Source organism: Aristolochia californica, unplaced genomic scaffold, assembly GCF_029961685.1.
Source record: "Aristolochia californica isolate CCGP_79_NKW_82.1479 unplaced genomic scaffold, dmAriCali1.0.hap1 SCAF_8, whole genome shotgun sequence".
NCBI lineage: Eukaryota > Viridiplantae > Streptophyta > Magnoliopsida > Piperales > Aristolochiaceae > Aristolochia > Aristolochia californica.
The window spans coordinates 27,701,334-27,726,323 of NW_027182279.1; the positions used below are offsets into that span (position 1 = coordinate 27,701,334).

A 24,990-nucleotide genomic window follows, 5' to 3' on the forward strand; every position below is an offset into this window, starting at 1 on the left:
TATGACCATTCTTCAAGAAAAATGTACAGACATCCAAATACAAAGACAACTCAAAGGAGATGACTTTGGGTTTTGCAAACAGATATACACTACTCAAACTTACGGTTTAAAAGACTCAGGACATAAACCTAGGAGACATAAGAAATATTTCAAAAAAGGATACTTTATCCGTAGGTCAAAAATTAGAAAACCTTATCTAAACAAAGATAGACATGTCAAAATATTTAACCCAAAAATAACTTATAAGAATAAACTCTCTTTTTATATTTGTGGGCAAACAGAACGTTTAGCTAATACCTGTCCCAAAAGACAAAACATTAACTCTAGAAGATCTACTCTATTAGAAAATGTCCAACAAGATCTTATAGAAGTAGATGAATATATGTCAGATACATAATCCATTTATAGCATAATTAGTATACCAAATGCTCCTCTAGACTCTTCAGAATCAGATGAAGACTTAGTCGTAGATACCGAATAAAACCTTGACCTAATGGACACAACTTCCGAATGTACACATATATGGTCTTGGTATATTGGGCTAGACAGCAATCCTTGTTTTAAATGTGCTTGGTATCCCAGTAAGAAACAAAGAGCTAAATGTAATCAGTGCTTCTTAGAAGCCTGCATCCCTTGTCTCAAAATACTTGGTATAGAACCTATAGACAATACTATCCACAACAGATTACATAACACTAAGCTAGATATCTTGGCTAGAAAAATAGAAAATTTTGAAGCAGAAATCAGTATCCTAAAACACAGACTAGATACATTAGAAAAAGATTCTTATGATGGGATTACTGTAGGATTAGATGAACCAGAAACCTCTTATGTTTGTAACCAAGACAAAACCGTTTCTAGTATCTTAGTTAGAGCCAAGATTATTTTCCCCAATAAAAAATCTTTAACTTTAGATGCCTTAGTAGACTCTGGATGTACTAAATGTATTATCCATAGGAGACTAGTTCCTCTCCAATTTCTTAAGAAAACTACTAAACAAGTCTTTAGTCAACAAGTCAATGACACATATAACCCATACACCACTTACTTTGATGAAGGCAAGATCCAATTTTATACAAATTGCTCCACCTTTTTTGGATCTTATCCTTTACCATTAACATGGGTTAGAGACCTTAAACTAAAAGTCGACTTTATTTTAGGCCTTAATTTTATCTTTCATAATAATGGCTCCCTTACTATTTCCAGAGATTATCTTCAATTCCATATGGACACCAGTACAATTCCTGTCCGAACCACCTCTTCCGCGGAGCGTGGTGGTCCCCTAGATTCAGAATAAGAATCCTAATTAAAAACTAGAGAATTAAAAGAATCAGAATCCAAATTAAAAACTAGTAGTCAATGTCAAATTCCAGGTAGTTGTAAACAATTCAATAACCCTACTATTCTCGCATTAGAACAACAAATAGACAACAATATAGTTAAATTAGATAATAAACTATTATGTTATGAACAAGTGGAATTATATTCCTAGATCCGCAAATCACTTGGCGGATAGTCGGGCTAAAACGGGTGTTTATTTCCAACAGCTTGTTGTGGAGGAAGGTCCTGTTTAGTATGGTTTGTATTTTTTCTCTCTTAGTAATATATTCACACCTTTTTAAAAAATAAAATAAAATATTATGTTATGAAGAAATAGATGAAGCTTTAACCAAAGTCCTTATTCAACAATTTCAGACTTTTCCTGAAGCCGTAGTTCATACAGGCTTAGTCCCAGTGTCAGTTCAACCCGAGACCTACATCCAACAATTACCAAGTCCTCAAGATTATCCAGAAGAGGTAATGGGTGAAGATGAAGATATGGATGATTGGATAGAAAGATTGATAGATTTAGATTATACTTTCTTAGACACAGAAAAACTATATTTAGAAATAATTAACGTTCATCATAAAGATAAACATCACTTACAACAGATCATAGACAAATTAGACCAATTAGAATATTTTGGAGAGAATCCCCTAAAACATTGGGATAATAATCATATACAGTGTAGGTTAGAATTATTAAATCCAAATTATATATTTAAAACAGCCAATATAGAAGCTACTAACCTAGATAGGGAAGATTTTAAACTTCATATCACAGAACTACTAAATTTAGGAACCATTAGAAAATCTATTAGCCCCCATAGATCCGCAGCCTGTATAGTAAGAAAACACAGTGAACAGAAAAGCAGAAAATCTAGAATGGTAATTAACTATAAAAGATTAAATGATAACACTGTTACAGATAGCTATAACATACAAGATAAGTCTCAACTAATTAATAAAATTCAAGATAAAAATATATTTGGTAAGTTTGACTGCAAGTCAGGGTTTTGGCAGGTAAAAATGCACCCTGATAGTATAGAATGGATGGCATTCACATGTCCAGAAGGACATTTTGAATGGTTAGTAATGCCTTTTGGTTTAAATAATGCACCTGCAATTTTCCAAAGAAAGATGGATAATATATTTAAAAAATATGACACTTTTGTTCTAGTTTACATAGAAGACATTCTAGTTTTTAGCAAAACTATTGAAGAACATATAGGTCATTTACAATTAGTATTAGCCACTTTTATGCAAGAAAGAATCATTATTAGCAAAACAAAAATTGAATTATTTAAAGAATATATAAAATTCTTAGGAGTAAATATAGGACAAGGACAGATAGAATTACAAGAACATATTTCCAAGAAAATTTTAGAAATGCCAGATGATCTATCAGATACAAAACAACTTCAAAGATTTTTAGGAGATGTCAATTATGCTAGACCCTTTATTAAAGACATAGGAAAAATCATTGGCCCTTTGTATGGAAAAACCTCTCCAACAGGCCAGAAATTCTTTCATCAAGAAGATAAAATTTTGGTCAAAAAGGTTAAAGAAAAAATCCAAAAGTTGTCCAAATTACAAATGCCTTTATACTCTGATTACCTTATAATAGAAACTGACGGAAGTAATTTAGGATGGGGTGGTGTTCTTATTGCTAAACCCCATAAGTATAGCGAGAAAGAGCAAACAAAAAATTGTAGTTATGCTAGCTGGAAATTTAAAGAGAAAGGAAATATGAGTAGAATAGACTCAGAAATCCTAGCAATAATTTATTCTTTAGAATCATTTAGATTATTTCTTATTAACAAACAAGAATTCACTTTAAGAACAGATTACGAAGCTATAGTTAAATATTTCAAAAGAAGTAAAGAAAATAAAATAAGCAGAAGAAGATGGCTAAATCTAGTAGATATTATTACAGGAAATGGGTATAAGATTGAATTTGAACACATTAAGGGTAAGAATAATAGTCTCGCTGATACTCTTAGTAGGAGATTTTTTGACTAAAAAATTATAGTTAATTGAATAGATGGATTTTCCAGACCATCCTCCAGACCATCTTCATCAAGATTTAATAATTATGGTCAAGAATTTCTTAATTTTGGTAGCCAAAAATTAGTAGTTTTTCCTAAATCTAATATTACTTTTAAAACTTTACCAAGCATTTCGGTAACAAAAGAAGAGCAATGTTTACTAGACAATTTACAGCTTTCTTATCAAAGAATTCCAAAAGATCAGAAGTATTTCTTAGCCAGCATAAATGGGCTTTCAGAATATTTTTTTCAGAAAAAGAAAAGTTTAAATTTTTATGTAGTTTTTAAAGGTCATACTCCTGGAGTCTTCCATTCCTGGACCGAAGTTGTTGAGAGCATCCAAAATTTTAAAAGACCCATTAACAAAGGTTTTAATAATCTACAGCCAAGTTAACAATAGGGACAAATTATTACATAGCCCCTTCCTTGAAACATGTGAGAGAAGATCAAGTATCCTATGGCGTTGCCATGGATAATAAAAGAATTATTTTCTGTGACCTTTGTGAAACCTTAGCCAGAACCATACAAAGACTGAACGAGAAAAGAAGACTTCTAGAAGAGAAAAATGACTTCCTAAATGGATACATCAAATAATTGGAAGAAGAAAACAGAAGACTAAAAACCAAGGCAATAGGTACTATTTGTAACCAGATCCCTACTAGTGAAGGGTTTTCACTAGCTAGTCCGACTCAAACGGCAGCCGGTAAAGACTCATCAAGACCATTGATGGTTGGACATTTGCCAAAAATGTCAGAAGAGAAAAAGAAAGACAAACAGCAGATAGAGCCTACAAAAAAGCAGTATACAAACCCAGAGGAAATCAATAAGATGATGAAAGAATATTTTGAAGACTACTTAAAAGAACAAGGTTATGAAAAGAACGAATCAGATGCTTCCAGTAAAACTGGATCCACAAGAATTGGAACTCAGACTATTCAGTGTTATTCCCAAGATGAACACGAAAACTTTGATTTTGACTCAGAAGCCATCCATAATTTGACAACACTTGATGGCAAATATACTATTAATTTAGAAAAGAGACTGGATAGAAAAGACTAAAAAAGACTATTTAGAAAAGAGACTGGATAGAAAAGACTAAAAAGACAACACATGGTACTACTTTCTTTCTTTCTCCTAATTATTCAATCCTATGGTTCAATTCTCTGCGAGCTAAAATGTCTTCATGTCTCTTCATTTGCAGGGGAAAAAGGTCAGCCTAGTAAGAAGCTCAGGACTTCCTCTAAGGTTTTATAATTTTGAAAACCCCAACTCTCGTTCTGTATTTGGTTGCTCTCCTGCTCTTCCCCTGATTGTTTTTTCTTGGCAGGAGGATTATAGAATTGCTGTTGTTGATGATGATGTTGATTATGTCGAAGATTTTGATGAGGATCGTCATGAAGGTATTACTTTTATTCGTTTTTTCATTTTGTTTCAGCTTTTTTTTTTAGTTTACTTTAGGTGCTTGAATTGTGTTTATGGGTACGGAATATGGATTATGAAGATGAAAGCAAACTGACGAAGAGGGGATTTTCTAAACATGAATTAAAGCCTGATCATGCAAACCGCCCTTTATGGGCTTGCGCTGATGGCTGGATCTTTCTTGAGACATTATCACCGTTGTATAAGCAAGCCAATGATTTCCTCATTGCAATTGCTAAGCCCGTTTGCCAGTATTTAAGATGTCCTTCTATTTTCTTCTACTTAAAACTCTGTGTGGTTGCTCATTTTCATTTTGTTGGAAAAATGTTGTGCAGACCAGAGTCTATGCATGAGTATAACTTGGCGCCTCATTCCTTGTATGGTGTTGTTTATGTTGGGCTCGAGACTGAAGCTATAATTATTGTTTTGAACAAGCTATCAAAGAGTAAGCTCCCTAAAGAAATGATTGATTTCATTTAGGCTTCAACTTCTAATTATGGGAAAGTAAAACTTGTACTTAAGAAGAACCAGTACTTTGTGGAGTCCCCTTTCCCGGAGGTGCGAATTTGGTCTCGTATTCTATCACAAGTGGTTTATTTTTATTATTGATGTTGTTATTATCATTATTATTATTCTTATGGTGATGAGGGGAATTTGGAACTTATGCTTTAAATGATACTTGCAGGTGCTGAAGACTTTGCTGAAGGACGAGGTTATATCTAAAGAGAGAATTTATTCCAATGAGGTAATTTAGTTTGCTGTTATTTTCTTCATGCATGTCCACTATATTTTTCTGAGGTGTTATTCTGAGTTGTGCCTTTTTATTTTTAGTCTTTTCTCTTATCTTTTTGGCGAGTGACATAAAATTTACATAGGAGTTTCTATGGATTCATCTATATGCCTATTCTTTACATATTTTACTATTATTCAAAATGGTTGAATTTACCATTTAAATCATGAAGTTGTTTGCTTGTTACAGTGGAAGAAAATAACTTCTGCTCTTGTTCTTTTTCATAGAAGGGAAGTGGAGTTTGAACATCTCTTTTGAAAAAAAAATTGTGTTGTTAAATAATTTAATCATTTTTTGACTGCATAGTGAATCAAAACTATCATCTCCAAAGCCACTATCACACTGCAGCATGGAGAGATTATTTGTCACTATGGCTAAACCTTCAGATAAATGGTTAAATTTCTATGATAGATCATGAGAACTTTGACACAATTCTGATGGTGATGCAAACTCTTGATCTACTGTTTAGGGTTCACAAGGAAGTGATGTATTTACAGTTAGCAAAGCTTTGAGTGAAATGGATGGTGGTGGTCATCAGAAGTTGTTCACTGGTGCTGATGTGGCAGCAGTAGCTGAAGAGAAAGAAACCCATTCTTTTGAAATAGATCCTGCTCAGGTAGGGTGGTCTATGAATGATGTTGTATATTTAAGTGATTAGTGGTTATAATTTTTTTGACCTAACTTAAACATTTACAGGTTGAAAGTGTCAAGCAAAGGTGCTTACCAAATGCATTAAATTATCCCATGTTGGAGGAGTATGACTTCAAAAATGATACAGTAAGCTTTATTTCTCACAAATGCTTGATGTTCTGCCAGTTTTGTTCCTTGTCACACATCATGGGTATGTTGTTGACTTGATGTTGCTAACTGCAGGTGAACCCTGACTTAAACATGGAATTGAACCATGCCCATACAAGGACATGAGTCTCAGTAAAATGTTTGGAAATGGTGAGGCCTATTGTAAGACAATATTTTTCATGTCAATATAACTCTCCAGCAAAATAGTTGAGACTGTTGAAGACATTGTGTAGAATTCTCAGAGAGGCTACATTGGCTAGTGCACTAGAACTGGATATTACACACATTGGTTATCCATGATTTCTTCCAATTTCATGTATAATCTTACTTCATCTTGGTACTGATTGTCACATAGGCCAAACATAATCATGCTTACCAGTGGACATCTCCATCATGATAGGTGCAATTTCAACTGATTTTTCTATTTCCAAAAATTTAAAGAATCATGTAGTTGGAAGTAGGCTGCTCTCTTTTGTAGTGTGGAATACCAAATGTATGACATGGTCTATTTAAAGTAACTTATCAGGAACTTTGGTGGTGATGCTATTGGATGAAAAAATTTAAATTTCAGAACTTCCGTTGTGGTCGCCAGTCATTTGGAGTTGTTGTACTGACATAGTGCTTGGTGATATCTTATATCGCGATCTATATCATATAAGATTCTATATTAAGAATATGTTAATGAAGCATAATATTATCATATCCATTCTTGATAATCCTTTTCTACATTTTTTTTCATTTTCTCCTATCAAATAGTCTGGCTGTTCCATGTATTTCTTAATAAATTCTTTCTTTTTACTTGTTGTCGTTGAAAAAAAATTCTTGTTGTGCCTTGCTTTTTGTGTTTTCTGCCACAAATTAGTTGAACTACATTTTACTGATTGGTGTTCTGCATCTTGTCCAAGCATATTGATTTGTTGTACATTTATATTTGAACTTTTCTTCTTATATTACTTGACCTTGTAGATGCAATGTCGAGAACCTGTGTTCGATTATTTGCTATTTTGAGGGTGCCAGCTTTGGATGTACCACCCAAGAGGTGGCCTAGAGTTGGTTGGTCAATGCTACCACATGCTTGCACTTGCAAAGACATCATGCTGCTGAGTTATGTAAGAGTTTGTCCTATGTAGAGGATTGAATAATGTGGCAATGATGAGGCTGTCAATTTGCTCTAACATGAGTGAGCCTCTTCATGGTATGAGCCCTCAATTGGTGGGTGCAAGTTGTCGATTGTCAATCACTTGTTAGAAATAATGTTGGTTTTGAAGAAGACCACCTTGGATGTGTATACCCAGAGGCTTTCATTTAAGAAATGATCTCTTAAATAGGATGCTAGGTTCACACCTTTCTTTAAACATTTGTGTCTTAAAGTTGAGATTTGATTATTTTGTTTACTTCTCTGTGTAGCTTGGTCTTTTCTATTTCGATTATAGATTTTTCAGCATGAGGGTGAACTTGTAGTAAATTGTAGGAAGAGCAAGATCAGGAATTATAGTTCTTCCTTGTGGGGCCGGGAAGTCTCTTGTTGGTATCTCTGCAACCTGTCGAATATGAAAGAGTTGCCTCTGTTTAGCAACAAATGTTGTTTCTGTCGACCAGTGGGCCTTCCAATTCAAGTTGTGGTCTATTATTCGAGATGATCAGATATGTCGTTTCACTTTTGATAGTAAAGAGAGATTTCGTGGTAATGCTGGTGTGGTTGTACAACTTATAACATGGTTGCTTTTGGCAGGAAAAGGTCTGAAGAGTCTGAGAAGATAATTGAGGAGATAAGAAATCGAGAATGGGGTTTGCTTCTCATGGATGAGGTACATTTCTTGTGTAAAGCTATATTTTAGTTATGTGTGTATGCTTTGGACTTATAGTAGGTGTTTAATGGAAGAAAGGAAAAATTGATGTCAATGGCAAAAAGCGACATAAAATATGAAATAGAGTATGGGCTACAATCCAAAACTCTCACCTATTAGATAATTTTAGTTGTTAGACTATGAGGGAAAACTATTTTGAACTATGACCTAGACCCTCTTGCTGAGTACAGGTTCTTAAGTGGATGATTTTTGGAGCAACTGCTTCAGCGTAGCTAAGTTGTTTGTTGTATATACAAAGTGCATTTATGCAACATCATTTCTTGATCATTTTGGTTAGCGAATTGTGTGTTGTCACTATTGGACGTGGATTGCACACTAGGCTTGTGAGGTTAAGACATGGATATATGATCTTGGTGCTCTTGAATAAAGATTTGTTATGCACGCAATAACATTATTATTTTAGTTGTTTTCTTTAATTTACTTTATTTTATTTCAGTTTTAGGTCACAAGGGGTATTTTTGGAATTATTTATTAATAGGGATATTTTTAGAATATTTTATTCATAGGGATATTTCTGTAATATTTTATTAAACCCTAACAGGGTGAACCCTATTTAAGGGGTAAGAGTAATGAGAAAGGAAAGCATTAAAGTATTAAGAATTAGGTTAAATCTAGAGTAAAGAGGCTTAGAGTTCTCCTCAACGAGTTCTAGGGTTTTCAAGCTTCCCTTTGGCTTGATCTTCGTTTTCGTCTTCCCCATGTCTTCCTACTACCCCTACGGTAATGCCTGGAAGACCCGTAACCCGTGGCAGATTGCAGATCCTCCCAAAGAATCCTTGTGTCAGATCCGGGACCATAACAACTGGTATCAGAGCGGGAACACAATGGGTTATTCTCTATCCCAAAAAGAAATTATTATTCTGGACGATGTACGTGATTCAATGGAAAAGGCATGCAAAGAACTGGGGGAAATTTGAGCATGGTATAAATATTCCATTGAACATTCGGCAGGGGAGCCACGTGCTCCTGCAGAAAAGGTCATACGACCTGAAATATCTGAGCAAGGTGTACGCATACAAGGGAAAGTGGCAGAAGTTGTCTCGTCAGATAAATTAAATTTTTTTTTATGTTTACCAGTCAAAATCCCTGCGGAAGATTTGGGGAAATCGGTGCCGGAGGGGATTGCTGCCAAAACCCTGTCGGTAAGGATTGATTTGGGTTCAACCTCAAAAAATCACTCCTCCCGGCCAGCAGAATGTCTTCCAAAACAGCAGGTGGAAAAATCCCGCTCTGCCTCTATCTCGGCGAATCAGTTCGTTCGACCCTCCACTATCTCAGAAAATATACAAGCAGCGAAGCCACCAAGGGCTGCTACTCATCACCGGAAATGGAGGAAGAGGCGCCGTCGGAAACATGTCCGGTGGGATGTGACTTCCACCCACAACCTCCCACTCGCAATCCACTTCTCGGCAGACCAGAGCATACCCAAGTTCCAAATTGAGGGGGGTAAGTGTCTCCGAATTTTTTTTTGAGGGGCTTTGTTTTTTTTGTGGATGAGCACAGTACTTGTGCGAATGTGAGTTGTCCAATTGACGTTGTGGGGTTTCAAATTCCGGATCCCGTGTATGCTGTTCGGCCACAAAATTTTTGTTGGAGGTTGTTTTCTTTCTATACGGTTGAGACTAGCAGCCTTGCGCCTCTTTCAATTTCTGTTACAAGTAGGGATGCAAGACCTGTTTCATATTCTTTGCTGAAGGGAGATAGAATTCTTTTGGGTAGTCAATTTGACAACGGGATGCTGACATTTTGTTTGTGGAGGAATTATATCCATTTTGCTGGGACGAATTATTTAGTTGTGGATATACACTACATCAAAGTGGCTGTTTTTGGTCATTGTTCCAGCAGTAACAGTCCCTTTAAAACTATTGTGTTAATTTTTTTGGATGCATTGTATGATGCTCGTCCACTGTTAGTCAAAATTATTCAACCAGTGCCTGTTGGTGATAAACTTTTGTTGGGTATCCAGAGCAGGGTTGAGATAATTTTGTGGATGAATTGTTTTTCTATTGATGGGACCAGCAGTAGTGAGTTTGTTCTGGATCTCCTTGACAATGTTGGGCTTAGTTCTTGGCTGCAGCAAATGCCTGGTATGGTGCTTAGAACAGACAATGTGATGTTCAAGAACGAAATGCAAAACTTCACCACTTTGATAGTGGACATGGTGAAGTAGGAACAGCTGTTCGTTTCACAAGGAGGTCCCATCATTCTCGCTCAGATTGAGAACAAATACAGAAACGTTCAGACATACTACGGAGAAACTGGGAAGAAGTATCTTCAGTGGTGTGCATCCATGGCTAACTCATTCGATATAGGCATCCCATGGATTATGTGCCAGCAAGCAGATGCTGTTGTTCCAATGATCAACACTTGCAATGGATGGTATTGTGACAACTTCACTCCGAAGATGTGGACTGAGAAGTGGACTGGCTGGTTCAAGGATTGGGGAGAGCATGACCCACACAGGAGGGCAGCAGATGTGGTCTCGTTGTGGCAAGGTTCTTCCAAACTGGTGGAGTCTTCCAAAACCATTACATGTACCATGGTGGCACAAACTTTGGACGAACAGCAGGATGTCCATATATCTCCACATCCTATGACTATGGTGCACCCCTTGATGAATACGGTCACTTGAATCAGCCTATATGGGGGCACTTGAAGCCACTTCATGCAGTCATTCCGTCCAGGGAGAGAGTTCTCACTCACGGTGATAATGTAACCACTGACATGGGCAATGGAGTTGCTGCCACTGTGTCCACTGAAGAAGGTTCTTTTGTGGCTTTCTTGGGCAATGTGAACATGACAACTGATGCCACCATCACTTTCCATGGAAACCAATACTTGGTACCTGCATGGTCTGTTAGCATTTTGCCCGATTGCTTCGCAGAAGTATACAACACAGCAAAGGTTAGCACTCCGACTTCAGTAAAGGTCAAGCAGCCTCACATGGCAACGGATCAGCCTGAGCAATTGAGGTGGGTGTGGAGACCTGAACGTCTAGCTGAGGTTCTTAAAGGCTGGGCTGGCCATGATTCTTTCACAGCCTCTCGTCTCATTGACCAAATCACAGTCACCGGCGATGCCAGTGCCTATTTGTGGTAGTGAATCCTGTGCAGAGTGATAAGAGCAATCCATTCTTCAACAACGTAGTGACACTGAGGGTGACCTCCAGTGGACATGTCTTGCATGCATTCTTCAATGGAAAAATTGTTGGTTCTCAGTATGGACTTGCGTATGGAAAATACGATTTTGTTTTCAAGGCCCCAAATGTTAGTGCTAGGAATGGCATGTCAAGAGGTGAGCTTGGAAGAATTCCTGCACGGGCAAGGAAGGAGAAACGTCTGAAGGGTTCTTTTGCAAATGTTGCTGCAACTCCCATGGAAGTTTCTCCAGCAATATCTGCAAAGAAGAGTAAGAGGGAAGCAGAGGCAGCACTTGAGAAACAGGTTACTGCCAAAAAGCATAAACGAGAAGTAGAGGCTGCAATTCAGGTGCAGAAGGGTAGCAAGAAAGGAAAACCTGTTTTTGAAGTTGTGCCTAAAATGAAGCAAGAGACAAGCATCTTAGAGGATAGTTCGTCTGAATCCGAAGAAGAGGAGGTTGTTGATAAAGCTGCTGTTCTTTCAAAGAAACCATCCTCTGTTGTCTCCAAAAATGGATCTGCTGGAAACTTGAAGAACACAAAACCAGCTAGCAGCTCTGAATCTAAGAGTGATTCTGGTGATGATGAAGTCCTGCATCTAAGATTAGTAAGCCAGCAACTAAGGCTACGGGGTCTGTTACTGTTCCTGGTGCAGCAACTGGAGGGGGTCAGTGCTGCAGAGGGGGCTGGTCATGATGTTGTTGCTGCAATGCTGGCAATGGGTAGGAAGTGCAACTTTGCCAATGGGGGCGGGGGCCGCCGTGAGGGGCTCTTTCACACCAGTCTAGGACTGAGGGAGGGCAGCGTTGCTGTTGGGCGAGATGTAGCGACATTCGGCATGCTTTCCTATCAAAAAAAAAAAAAAAACCTTTCTCTGGGTGGATGCTCCAGTTTTTTGGCATCCAGAGGGCAACCATAGCGATCGCGGATGCTACTTGGGCACAGGTGGAGACGTCGGCATACAGACCCTTCTTCCGAGCTTGAGGACAAGCTCGTTCTTCTAGGGGGTGTAATGTTATGCACGCAATAACATTATTGTTTTAGTTGTTTTCTTTAATTTACTCTATTTTATTTCAGTTTTAGGTCACAGGGGTATTTTTGGAATTATTTATTAATAGGGATATTTTTAGAATATTTTATTCATAGGGATATTTCTGTAATATTTTATTAAACCCTAACAGGGTGAACCATATTTAAGGGGTAAGAGTAATGAGAAAGGAAAGCATTAAAGTATTAAGAATTAGGTTAAATCTAGAGTAAAGAGGCTTAGAGTTCTCCTCAACGAGTTCTAGGGTTTTCAAGCTTCCCTTTGGCTTGATCTTCGTTTTCGTCTTCCCCATGTCTTCCTACTACCCCTATGGTAATGCCTGGAAGACCCGTAACCCGTGGCAGATTGCAGATCGTCCCAAAGAATCCTTGTGTCAGATCCGGGACCATAACAAGATTTCACTAAATTTAAACTCTTTCACACTGTTGATTTACACATTTTTTACTTCGGAGATTATCTACCTGCTTCCTGTGCTTTCTAATTGAATTTTTCTCACTGTTTCCTTTTATTTGGGTTTCAAACGGTGTTTTTAGGTGCATGTTGTCCCTGCACATATGTTTCAGAAGGTCATTAGTATCACTAAATCTCATTGTAAACTTGGGCTAACTGGTCAGTATTGGTGTTTGATGGATTTTGGATCTGCCCTTCTTAAAGAATGTTGTCTTCACTCTTCATATTTGCTAGGAACTGACTTTCGACCTTCATACCACAGCAACCCTCGTGAGAGAGGATGAACGTATCACAGATTTGAACTTCCTTATTGGCCCTAAATTATATGAATCAAACTGGTTGGATCTTGTAAAAGGAGGGTTCATTGCAAATGTCCAGTGTGCTGAAGTATGGTGTCCAATGACAAAAGAGTTTTTTTTAAAATATTTGAAGAAAGAAAATTCTAAAAAAAATAGGTTAGTTACATATGCTCTCTGCACTCGTTTGTATTGTCACCTTTCTAGATTATTCATAAATTTGGTTATGTAAAAAAACAGTTTGTGATTTTGATTGCCTTAACTATGAAATATGTTATGTCCTATATTTCTTATTGACAGCTGTTATGGATTGTGAGAGCTTGTGCCTTTTAGCATATAGTAATTTTACATCTTTAAGTGTATATCAATTGACAATGCAATTTTTAGTGACATTACAATTTTCCAACAATTTTGAGATGTTAATAGTCCTGTTCCTAGACTAATTTAAGTGAATTTACATTTTAAAATGACTAGCGAAATGTACTTTATTTTTTCAAGTGGATGGGTTTATTAATTTAATCTGCATGAAGCTGACTTCGTTAATGAATTGCCCATAGTGTTGAAGTAACTTGATTTTGACTTCAACCAACTTAGATCTCTCTTTTGGTAGGAGTCAGCATATGTAGAAGTTCACCCTTCAGATGAGTATGCCATGATTTTGGTATTGAACAAGTACAATCTTTGCAGTTTTATTTGTTGTACTGGGGAATTTCACACTGAAATCATGGAAATGCACCGTCATAAACTAATTGGATTGTTATTAAAAAATACATTGATACTGTGTTTATGTCATCATGCTCTTATTTTTAGGATGTTAACAGTCTGCTTCACCCAAAGAATATTTCTATTAGTTACTCTTCTTTCCTGCTTAACTGTTCTTATATTTTATTTTTTGAATAAAATTGTGGTCTTATTTATTTCTTTGCAACGGTCTTTATTCTTTCAGGCTTTATATATAATGAACCCAAATAAATTTAGGGCATGTGAGTTTCTTATCCGGTTTCATGAACAACAGCGCGGTGATAAGATCATTGTGTTTGCTGATAATCTTTTTGCACTTACTGAGTATGCTATGAGAGAGAGAGAGAGAGAGAGAGAGAGAGAGAGAGAGAGAGAGAGAGAGAGAGAGAGAGAGAGAGAGAGAGAGAGAGAAAGAAAGAAAGGAATTTCAGAAGGGAGCAGACGGTAGAGGTGGGGCAGAAGAAGAAAGAGATAAGTCCCCCACCACTGAAAGCCTAGGGAAAAGAGCCATCATAGAAGCTAGCTCTGCATATTTCGGGTGAATTCTACAACTAGATCAAGAAAATCGACAGTTCAGCTTTTAGGGATTTTTAGTTCTTCCGATGAAAACCAAAAATAAAACCCACATCCCAAAAACTCACTCTCCAGTCAAATTATGCGAAGTAAAGCCCAGAGTCGTCTCAACTTTTCAGTTGCAGAAGATTTTAACTCTCAGAGCAGGGGCGGGTAACAGATAATCCATCAAACTCTCCTCTCGCTCTTGTTCTCACCCTATCAGCCAAAGAAGAAGAAGAAGAAGAAGAAGAAAACAAGGAGAAGAGGAGAAGATATAGGACGGAGAGGCTGCAGAAGAGTGGAAGATATAGGATTGAAGAGACTGCAAAAGATTACAGAGGAGGAGTTTGGTTTTGTTTCTGGTTTTGGTGGCAAGTGAGTTGGTCGGCCTTGCAATTGTCCTGACATGGGTGTTGGATTTTGTCTTGTAATGAAAGGGAAGAAGGGGATTGGAAGTCTGTTTAGCTCACGAGCCAGGCCATATCATGAGCAAATCATTTGTAATTACTTTTAAGACTCTTAGGGTTCCGCCGCTTTTGGGGCTGGATGGAGTTTATTCCACCATTTTGGAGTCTTCCATCTTTAATCTCGTTTAGGTGTCAATAGAGAAATCAGCCTCCCCTAGCTTGATTCAGTTTTTTTTATTGACTAATCATATGAAGATGAAATTTATTTATCTAAATATACAATACAACCCTCTTAAAATGTCATGTTGTAAAAAATCAACTTTGTGCATAAATAATTGATAGTTAAACAATCAAGACCACATGTAGGACTTACATGAAATAGAGAAGGAGGTAGGCCCCTCCTCTCTTTGCGTGTTGACGAGAACATTGTCGATAGATGGGGTTGGCCTTCCCCTTCCTTATTTGAGGGTTGGGGTAGGGAAACCTCCCCTAATGCTTGTTTGCGCCAATAAAGCCAATTGGAGGGGAAGGTCTCCTTTTTTGGAATGTGATAATCAAGTAACATAACGGAATTTTACGAGAAAATATTTTTTTCTTCTTCTAAATTCCATTAGTAAAGTTATTTTAGTAGGTATATTATTTTGTTATCATATTCTTGCAATATATTTATTTCTCAAGACTAGAAATTCTCCTTTATTTCTTAAGTCAATTTATTATGATTTTGATTTAAAAGCTTCAAAACACATTTGAAATGAGTCAAATATTACTTTTTATTTTAACATTCTTATATTAGATGCATATTTGAAATGTGATACTTATCTCTAAAATCGGTTTTAGAGATAAGGCATGGTGTGTTTAGGGAGAACGAATGATCCATTGGGCAACCTAGAAAGAAAGTTCCCAAGGAAAATTGAATTCAGATAAAAACTCCATAGAAATCACTTACGATTGTTTATCATTATAAACAGGGGGAGATTGTAGATCTCAAGATCTTCATTGAGATATTTTTTTATTATAACAAATACTCAAGTTACTAATGATATACATAAAGTATGCCTCTTACCTCAAAAGGCCTCAAAAGAGATTTCTGGTAACATATCCTTTTGACCGGCCATGGTCTTTCCAAATGGCTCATACAAAAAGGGTTAGCAAGCAGTTCATCGTTAAACAGCCTGCAACACCATTTGTCCAAATAAGAGAGAGAAGAGACTCTACTGAGGAATGTTTGCCCAAACTTCAGGATGACCAACCCAAAAGAGGGTAAAAGAGTAAAAATGATCAAAAAAGTTGACCACTGCAAAGATCAAGTTTTAGGTACAAAGGAGTCAAACTCTTCAATAGGAGGAAGTGAAAACATCATAAGAGGTCAAACACAATGAAAGAAGTTGGCCACATTCTAAAATTGTTGTTGTGTTGCACAAAAAATATATTCTACAATATTTCAAGCTCAGTTTTAGGAGCTTTAAGTTTCAAAATTTTACTAGTGACCTATTATTCTGTTCAACATCAAAAAATGAATTTAATATATTTAAAAAAAATAACCTTTGTTAACCCATTATTTCTAAAATACAAAAAAAGTCATTTTCTAGCCATAATAACTAATTTTTTAAATGTTGGAACTTGTGCTATTTAACCCATACACACCCCGAACAAACTTTCTCTCTCATCACAGTGAAAACCAAACCTCCTAAGCCCTCCCGCATGATTCAAGGAGTTTTTTAGCTCCTCTAAAGCTTGTAAGAAAGCCAAACTCGATAATTGTTTTCATTGACCTATGTATTTTTTTACTTGATCATTTAAATCCTTATCGAATGCTTATATTTCAGCTTTTTAAATGTGTGCCAAGTAATTTTAAGTTCATATTTGAATCAATCATAACATTGTGAGTAGTTGTGCGGTTGACAACCATTTGAAATCAATTTTGGAGCATCAATAATATCAATACATGTTTGTATGTTGTTTTAGTGGGGTATTTGAAAGGGCCTTTCATAAGTATTAAAATGTGGATCAAATCTAAGTGTTTGACATGCATATACTTTGAGATATTTCAATCATTACATTAAGTAGTTGTATGTGCATTACCCAGTTTGCAATTAAAACCAATCTCGAATTTACATGGAGACTACACTTTTTAATCAAGTCATTGAAGATTATATTGACTTGATTATATTTTTAAATCTGTCATTAATGGATATTTTAAGTTGCTAATTACATGGGTAAGTACTTAGAGTTGGTGTACTTATTTGCTTGTGTTTAGATTTTTAAAATCTATCTATTAACATGTAATTTACATTGGACTATATTCTAAGCAAGTAATCATTTGCAATTGGGTCAAACTTTGAATAGGTAAAATCGTCCTAATTCCAAAATTATTTGAGTAAAATTATCGTGGTTGAGAATAGAAGTTGGAAAGTTGTGTTTGTTGTTGTGTGAGGCATAAGACCTTGTAGGTAGGCGGTGTTGAAAATCTTTTTGTAGGTTTAAGTTGATGTGCCTAGTGAGTTGTTGCAAATTTGTGAAAGTCTAGGCTAGACCACCCTAGTTAGCTATTGGAAAAACCCTTTGCGGGTTAGGCTAGTGAGCTTAGTGAATTGTTGTAAGTCCTTGCATGGCTAGTATTATAATTGGCCTTAAAGACGATTTATTGTAAATATCATAGGCCAACCCCAACTTAACGGAGTTTCAAGGTGCCAAAACATCTTGGGAGGGGGACTAGCAATCTATGAAAGAATTATGAACTACCTAAAAATATTGTATATGTGTACTTTCTATGTGATTACTCCGGCTTGTACCTTGATCACTATGCATAAATGTAAACTGTGAAATTGGTTTTAAACTATATATTTAGTTTTACACATTGGATTAATTGAAGAAACAAATACATACATAGGAATTAAGCAAAACCATTTAAAATTAAAAGCAAAAGTTAACAAACTTATTCACCACCTGATAGATACCATATTCTGACATGAGAACTAGGTTAATTATAATAGAATAACCTTTACAATTGTGTTGTAGGTGGTTATTTATCGGTTTTCAAATGAAATGAGCATTTATTGAATTTGGCATTAATCACTGTCGATATTGCATATTTTTCTCTCCTGAATTATATTTCATTGTTTTTAAGATTTATTTCTTCCTGAAATGCTTTTTATAGATTCAATTATGGAATTTCAGGAGAATTTTGGTGGAGAAGGAGATATTTACCAAAATGCCCTTAGTGAAATGGAGGTGATTTTTAGGGCAAATCGTTTTAAAACAAATAAGATGGTATTAAAGGAAAAGAGGAGTGTCGAAGGCGAGAGGAGAGCGTCAAGAGAAAACAGGGGGCATCGACCAAAACAGAGGACCTTGGACCGGAAACAGGGGAAGACCCGAGAGGAGTTTCCCACCGTCGTTCGCCGCGCCACCGCCGTCCAGCAACCGAGAACAAACCCGAGGAGAGCTCGAGAGAGTCTCCGTCGAGGTGAGTTCGACAGTGCTAGTTTCCGCTCCCCAGGCTGGGAGGTGATCCGAGAGGGCTTCTCCGGTGCCAATTCCGCATTCCGACCATCCTCCGGCGTCTATTACATATTTCTGACCATTCCCGGAGCTATTCCGACTCCGACCGAGACTCGAGAGAGCCGGTTAGAGGACTTCAGCTCTGTTTCATTCTTCGTCGGACGTCAACTCCGTCTGTCGGCTTCTATCCTTCGTCGCCGGCGTTGTCTCTACCTCCGGCCACTCACTCTTGCTACCCGAAGCCATCTATTTCGGGAAATTGAAGCACCCGTGAGAACAAGTTGCTGCCTGAGCGAGAGGAAGGAGAAGGGGAGTAATTCGACATTTTTTAATTTAATTTTTTATATAGTTTGAACTTAGGTTTTGAATGTTTATTGAATCTGATTTGATAATTAATGTTTATTGAATATTTTTTTTCCGGATATTTGATTAAATTAGCTAATTAGGGTATGGTTATAATTGAGGTTGGATTTTGGTATTTTAATCTGATTTTTGTCTTTCACTCTATGCGCCCGAGAGGGGCTAGACGCAAGGATTGAGAAATCGAATCCGTGGTTACGTGGCGCTCGAGAGAGGCACGAATCACCGTAAAATCCAGAGTTGACGTTTCCTGTTGTGCAAGTAGTTAACCAAATGATTGCTTGATAATTTAGGATATAATTAGTGTTTAGTTAATATTAATTCATCATATTTGATTAGGCTAGTTGACTGAAGAATACACAAAATTCAGTCCTCCCTGTGGATATGACCCTCGGTTCCCGCTAAATTACATGAACGATTCGTACGCTTGCGAGGTATTAAAGCCGATATAACTAAATTCTACATCAAGTTTTTGGCGTCGTTGCCGTTGATCACTATGCATAAATGTAAACTGTGAAATTGGTTTTAAACTATATATTTAGTTTACACATTGGATTAATTGAAGAAACAAATACATACATAGGAATTAAGCAAAACCATTTAAAATTAAAAGCAAAAGTTAACAAACTTATTCACCACCCTTCTAAATTTGTTCCTTGTCAACCTTACAAACTATGCCTAATATATACAAAGCATGTGAGAGCATATAACATATTGTGGCCTTTTATCTCCAACTCAGTTTTTTTTCTAAATTTCACAACTATTAAAATCCCAACCCCAAAGTTAGGAGTCTCACAATGAGAATCTGCACCAGATAGAAAAAGGAACTGTTGGCCATCTCTATGTAGGATCCCTTTTGTTCCTCGTAATAGACTACTCAGTCCCTCCCCCACCCCCCACCAAACACAAAAACCCTAGTTTCGATTTCCACGTTTTGATCCTCAGATCATCATTCCCATCATCATCGTCATCTTCGATATCATCTGTGACTGAGTCCTGGGCCCAGACTGACATCTTCTTGTCGCTATCAGCCACCATCGCCAACTAGTGCTTGCATGCCTGGCCATGTGTGTGCCAAAGGGCACGTCCATGTCTTCTCACAGTTCTTCGTTTCAGCTGCACTTAAAACGAATTAGACACTCCATCTTCAGTTGTTTTAAGTTCAGTAAATCCATATCTAAGCTCTCAGTGGGTACATCTATGTCTGCATGGATATGGTAAACCTTGGGAATTGACGTAGTCAATATAACAAACACATGCAGAAGCAGCATATACTGATCAACAAACCCAGATGCATCGCTAGCTCCGACTCCCGTGAGGGGTTCGATTCTGGCATGCCATGTCCATGTCAACGATTCTGCTTTCACGGTGGGGTTGTTTCCAGCTATGTTTCAGTTCCCCTCTACCTCCTTTTGTAGGCAGTAGAGTTATTGCTACTATTCCATTCTTGACCAGTTCTTACAATGGATGCCTGAAACAGCATTGTTCCTTTCTTTGCTGCAGTAGGTACATAGACACCTCTGTTGGCATTTCACCATTACAAGAAAGAGAAAAAAAGGGGTCTTGATTCCATTTCCATGGAGATTATATTTTCCTTCTTTTGAGTGGCTGCTCAACAAAATTCACATGTGAGACTGTCTTCCACTATCAAACAGCTGTTCAGAGACAGAGTGGTCCCAACAAAATTACTGGGAGACCCAAATGATCTGTCTGATGAAAAAAAAGGAGGGTTTACAGTTCTTTCCATGAAGATCCAAGTCAAGGAGGACGACAAAGGACAGAGATGTTGTTTTCTAACGTGGGTTATTCACACTATAGAGATTGGCATCTGTATCAAGTCGAGACAAAAAGCCAAAACAAGAATGGTCAAGGAAGACAGGATTTCTTGATATCTGAAACGCATGGAGCTCAAGGACAGTATAAGAAGAATCTCAAGCAAAGCATATAATGAGAACGAGGTAAGTTAAAGCTGGAGAGTTTTTTTACTCTCTGTGAGAATTTTGAGGGTTTCTAATCTTTTAGAAACAAGAGCTATTCTGGAGTTTCTTCAATGGGATTCTCCTGAATTTTATTTTAAAAGCCCCTGATGGGAGTAAGGAATGTTAGCATGTGCTCTCATAATGCCCTTACTCAATTTGAATTGTGAAAAAACTCGGGGCCTTATTTAAATGTGTTTTTGGAGTTCAACCAGTAGAGATGAAAGCCAAATAGTAGGACATTTTTATCAAATTTTGAGCTTTTGGGGTTTGGAGAAGGAGACATTCTCTCTCTCTCTCTCTCTCTCTCTCTTTTTCCCGACTATATTTTTTTTAAATTCAAGCAAGTTAAAATGTCAGTGAGGAGAACACAATCATTGCAAGAGATTGGACTTTCTAATGTGGGTAGGAGGGGCTGTTCGAGGCACTAGAGGGTCCCAAGGAGGTGAATTCATTCCAAAGAATCTCATGTGGTACTAACTTAAAAGGTTCTATTCTTGGAAAAAAAATTTTTTAATTGGTTTTCTGCTGTTAATTTTGCTGGCACTGGGCTAATTGAGGCATGGCTTGTTAATGGACATTATATTTGGAAAAATTCAGATGACAAAATAAAGTTATGATCTTTTGTTAATTAAGAACATAAAAAAAATGAAGTAAGAGAGATGAAGATAAGGAAAAAGAAAGAAGTAAAGTAGTAGAAGACAAAGGAAGAAGAAGAAAGAAAATAGAAATATTTAAAGAGTGCAAACTTGAAAAATTCGACTACACCTCACTCATGCATTGCATTTACTTAAATATGAGAGTGATTACATGATTAAAAAATTACCCCCAAGGTTCTCAGTAAACTACACTCGTACATATTTTAATTTACTTTTAACACTCCTCCTCAAGCTAAGAAATATGCATCAAATAATACCAGTTTGGAGCACGAGGTATCACACTAAGCTCCATGCAATGCCTTAGTAAATATATTTGTCAATTGATGTTCAATTCTCATATGAGGGGTTATGATTCTTCCACTTAGTACACTTAATCTTTGGTGAAATGACCATATAATTTGATGAACTTCGTTCGCTCATAAAAAAACAAGATTATTGGCTATAAAGATAAAGGTCTGATTATCGCTTGATAACTATCAATCAAATTTACCTCCACACCAAATTTTGACAAAAGAGATTGTATCTGGATCATTTCACAAGTGATAGGTGCGATAGATTTGCATTCAGCCTCTGTACTTGATCTTGCTATTACTTCTTGTTCATTTACTTTTCAATGCTCCAAATGTTCCCAACAAAGGTACAATAACCAGTGCTTGACTTCATGTCACCTTTTATCCAACATAGTCTCTAGCATAGTAGTCCATCACTTTTATGTGATGCTAATACTTACAAAATATTTTCTCCCTAGTCCTCCTTTTAGATGCTAAAGTATTCATTGAACAACCTTTGCATGAACTTTTCTATGTTTTCCCATAAACCTACTAACTAGTCCCACAACATACAATATATCAGCCTCATCACCAATAACATATATGAGCTTTCCAACTAAGCATATATAAGAAGTTAGATCTTTTAAAGGAGGAGAACTAGCATAAAATAAATCAAGATTAGGTTCTAGTGGTGTATCAACTAGTTTAGCTCCCAATAATCCAATTTCACTTAGAAGATAAATTATAGATTTCCTTTGAGACAAAATAATACATGACTTGTTTCTTGCCACATCTATTTCCAAAAAAAGTATTTAAGAATCCCAAAGTCTTTAATTTGAAAATGCTTTTGAAGATAGGCATTAATCTTAACAAGTCCACCTTTGTCATCTCCAGACAAAATTTTATCATCTACATAAAGTACTATCAATATCACACAACTTGTTACTCTTTCCAAAATAAATATAGATTGATCATAGTTACTTCTATGAAATCCAAACCCTAGAACAACACGATTGAATTGCTCAAGCTATGATCAAAGGGTTTGTTTCAACCCATAAATGGCTTTATGCAATTTGCATGCTTTACTTAACTCTCCCTAAGCAACAAAACTAGGTGGTTGTTCTATATAGACTTTTGCATTGAGATCACTGTATAAAAAATGTCATCCAATTGTTGAAGTGAGCATCCCTTTTTCACAACTATAGATATCAAATTGGTTTGAATTTAATTTGGCAACTAGGAAAAATCTCACACGATAGTCAATGCCGTAAGTTTGTATGTAATCTTTAGTTACCAATTGAGCTTTGACTTGAATGGTAAAGACCCATATGCAATCCACATTTTTGGCATTTAGGGGTGGAATATAAAGAGATACCAAGTACTCTAAGACACAAGAGCAACACTTTCATCTTCAATTCTAGATTTTCAATGAGGACTCTAAAAAGCTTCGACACAACTAATGGGAACACATGAAACATCAAGAGTAGACAAAACAAACCTTATAGCAAGAAGAGAATCAATCAAATGATGGCAAAAACTTTGAGATGGCAAATCAAGTACATTGTCTAACTCCCTTCCTAATAACAACAAGCAAATGCAAATTAGGAAATAAGGAAGAGAAGGACTCTCCTTTGGAAGAAATGACTATAGGGAGCCTTGAAGAGGAGCATCACAATTCTCAACTCTGCCATTATTTGTATCTTCCAATGCATTCATTGGTAGGACAATAAGTACTTCCCCATGAGAATGAAATTTGAACATGTTGGGCCGGTAGTTAAGGATTATCTTAAAAGAAGGAAACATATATCGAAACATAATAAGTTCTACTTTGAGGGTCATAACATCTATATACCTTTTCTCAAATCTAGGGTAACCCATGAAAAACACTGAATGGATCAATAATACATTTTTTTTCTTGGATGGACTTGAATTATTATTAAATTCCATGGTTTAATCCATATGAACTAGGTTTTATAACTTTATATAAAATTTGACTTTTACGATCTTTAAGGTCTTCCACTTTACTTGGCATCTTCATAATAGTTTTCTTTCAATTTTTTCTTTGGGGTATTGACTCAACAACTTAAATCTTCTATTTTCTCGCTCCAACTCATACCATAGACCACTAGAGTGTGTAATAAAGGGTATGTATCTAACAACATCAATACTTTTCTTCACTTCAATTTCCAATTTAATGCACAATTGATGGCAATTTAGCTGTTGTAAGAGATGATTTAGTTAATTTTGATAGTTGCATAAGACATTAACATCAACGCTTAACGATCATTTGTGTCGACTTAGGAAAATAAAACGGTGAGAAAATTATTTTTTCTTTTACTAATTTTCTCATTGGATGATGTTTTTATTGACAAATTCTCTTAGAAAATTTTCTTGCAGTTGTGACGCCATTGAAAATAAAATAAAATAATAATTATGTAGCTGTAGTGTTTACAATTGGAAAAAAATAAGAAATTAAATATAGAAAATGAGCAATCAACATAAATCTTCTTGGCTTACTTTTCCCATGATATCAGATTAAACAATAAGAAACATAGATATTTTTTTTAAAGACAAGAAGACAAAAAAGAAAATTTTTTCTATTCATTAAATAGTGAAAATATTAGAAAAAAATGCAAAAAAAAAATTCCTCTATTTATTTTTCTTATAATGCTCTATCGGCATATACACACCCTTAAATTTTTTATGACTCGTTACATGTAATCTCCATAACATAAGTAAAATATGTGCTAGCTAGGGTATACCTTGTTATTTTTCAATCATGTTTCTCATGACCTCCACAAACCTAAGGTTACATTGTCCTCATCAAAGACTCAGGTCCAACACATAATCAAAACTAGGAGTGTGAGAAAAAAAAAAAAAACTTAAATTCACTCCGTTGGGTGGAGAAGGGATAGAAGGAGAAAACCCTAAGTTCAGGTCAAGTTTGGGACTCGAGGTCCAACACATAATCAAAGTTAGGAGTGGGCAAAAAAAAAAAAAACTTAAATTCACTCCGTTGGGAGGAGAAGGGATGGAGGGAAAGAAACCGAAGTTGGAGGTAGGCTTGGGTTTTCCCAAATTTGACCTAAACTTGACGGAAATACCTTATTGATATTTTTTAAAAATTAAAATAACATATATATAAAAATTATCTATTTTTTTATTTTTTATTATTTATATTTTGACATTGTATAATAATTTTATGCATTGTATTCTTTAATTATTTTTATATTTAAAAAATATTTTAATTGGAGAATTACTGGGTTGATTTGGGAATGAGACAATGGATAATGTTTGATTTCTAAACCATTCGGGTTCTCAAAACCCGAACCATGCTTTCCCCTCT

General features: G+C 36.1%; 1 pseudogene; it reads left to right on the forward strand.

The window, feature by feature from the left end:
• The first annotated feature begins 493 nt into the window (after window positions 1-493).
• Window positions 494-15,068, forward strand: LOC137938372 (general transcription and DNA repair factor IIH helicase/translocase subunit XPB1-like; annotated as a pseudogene).
• The last annotated feature ends 9,922 nt before the right edge of the window (window positions 15,069-24,990 follow it).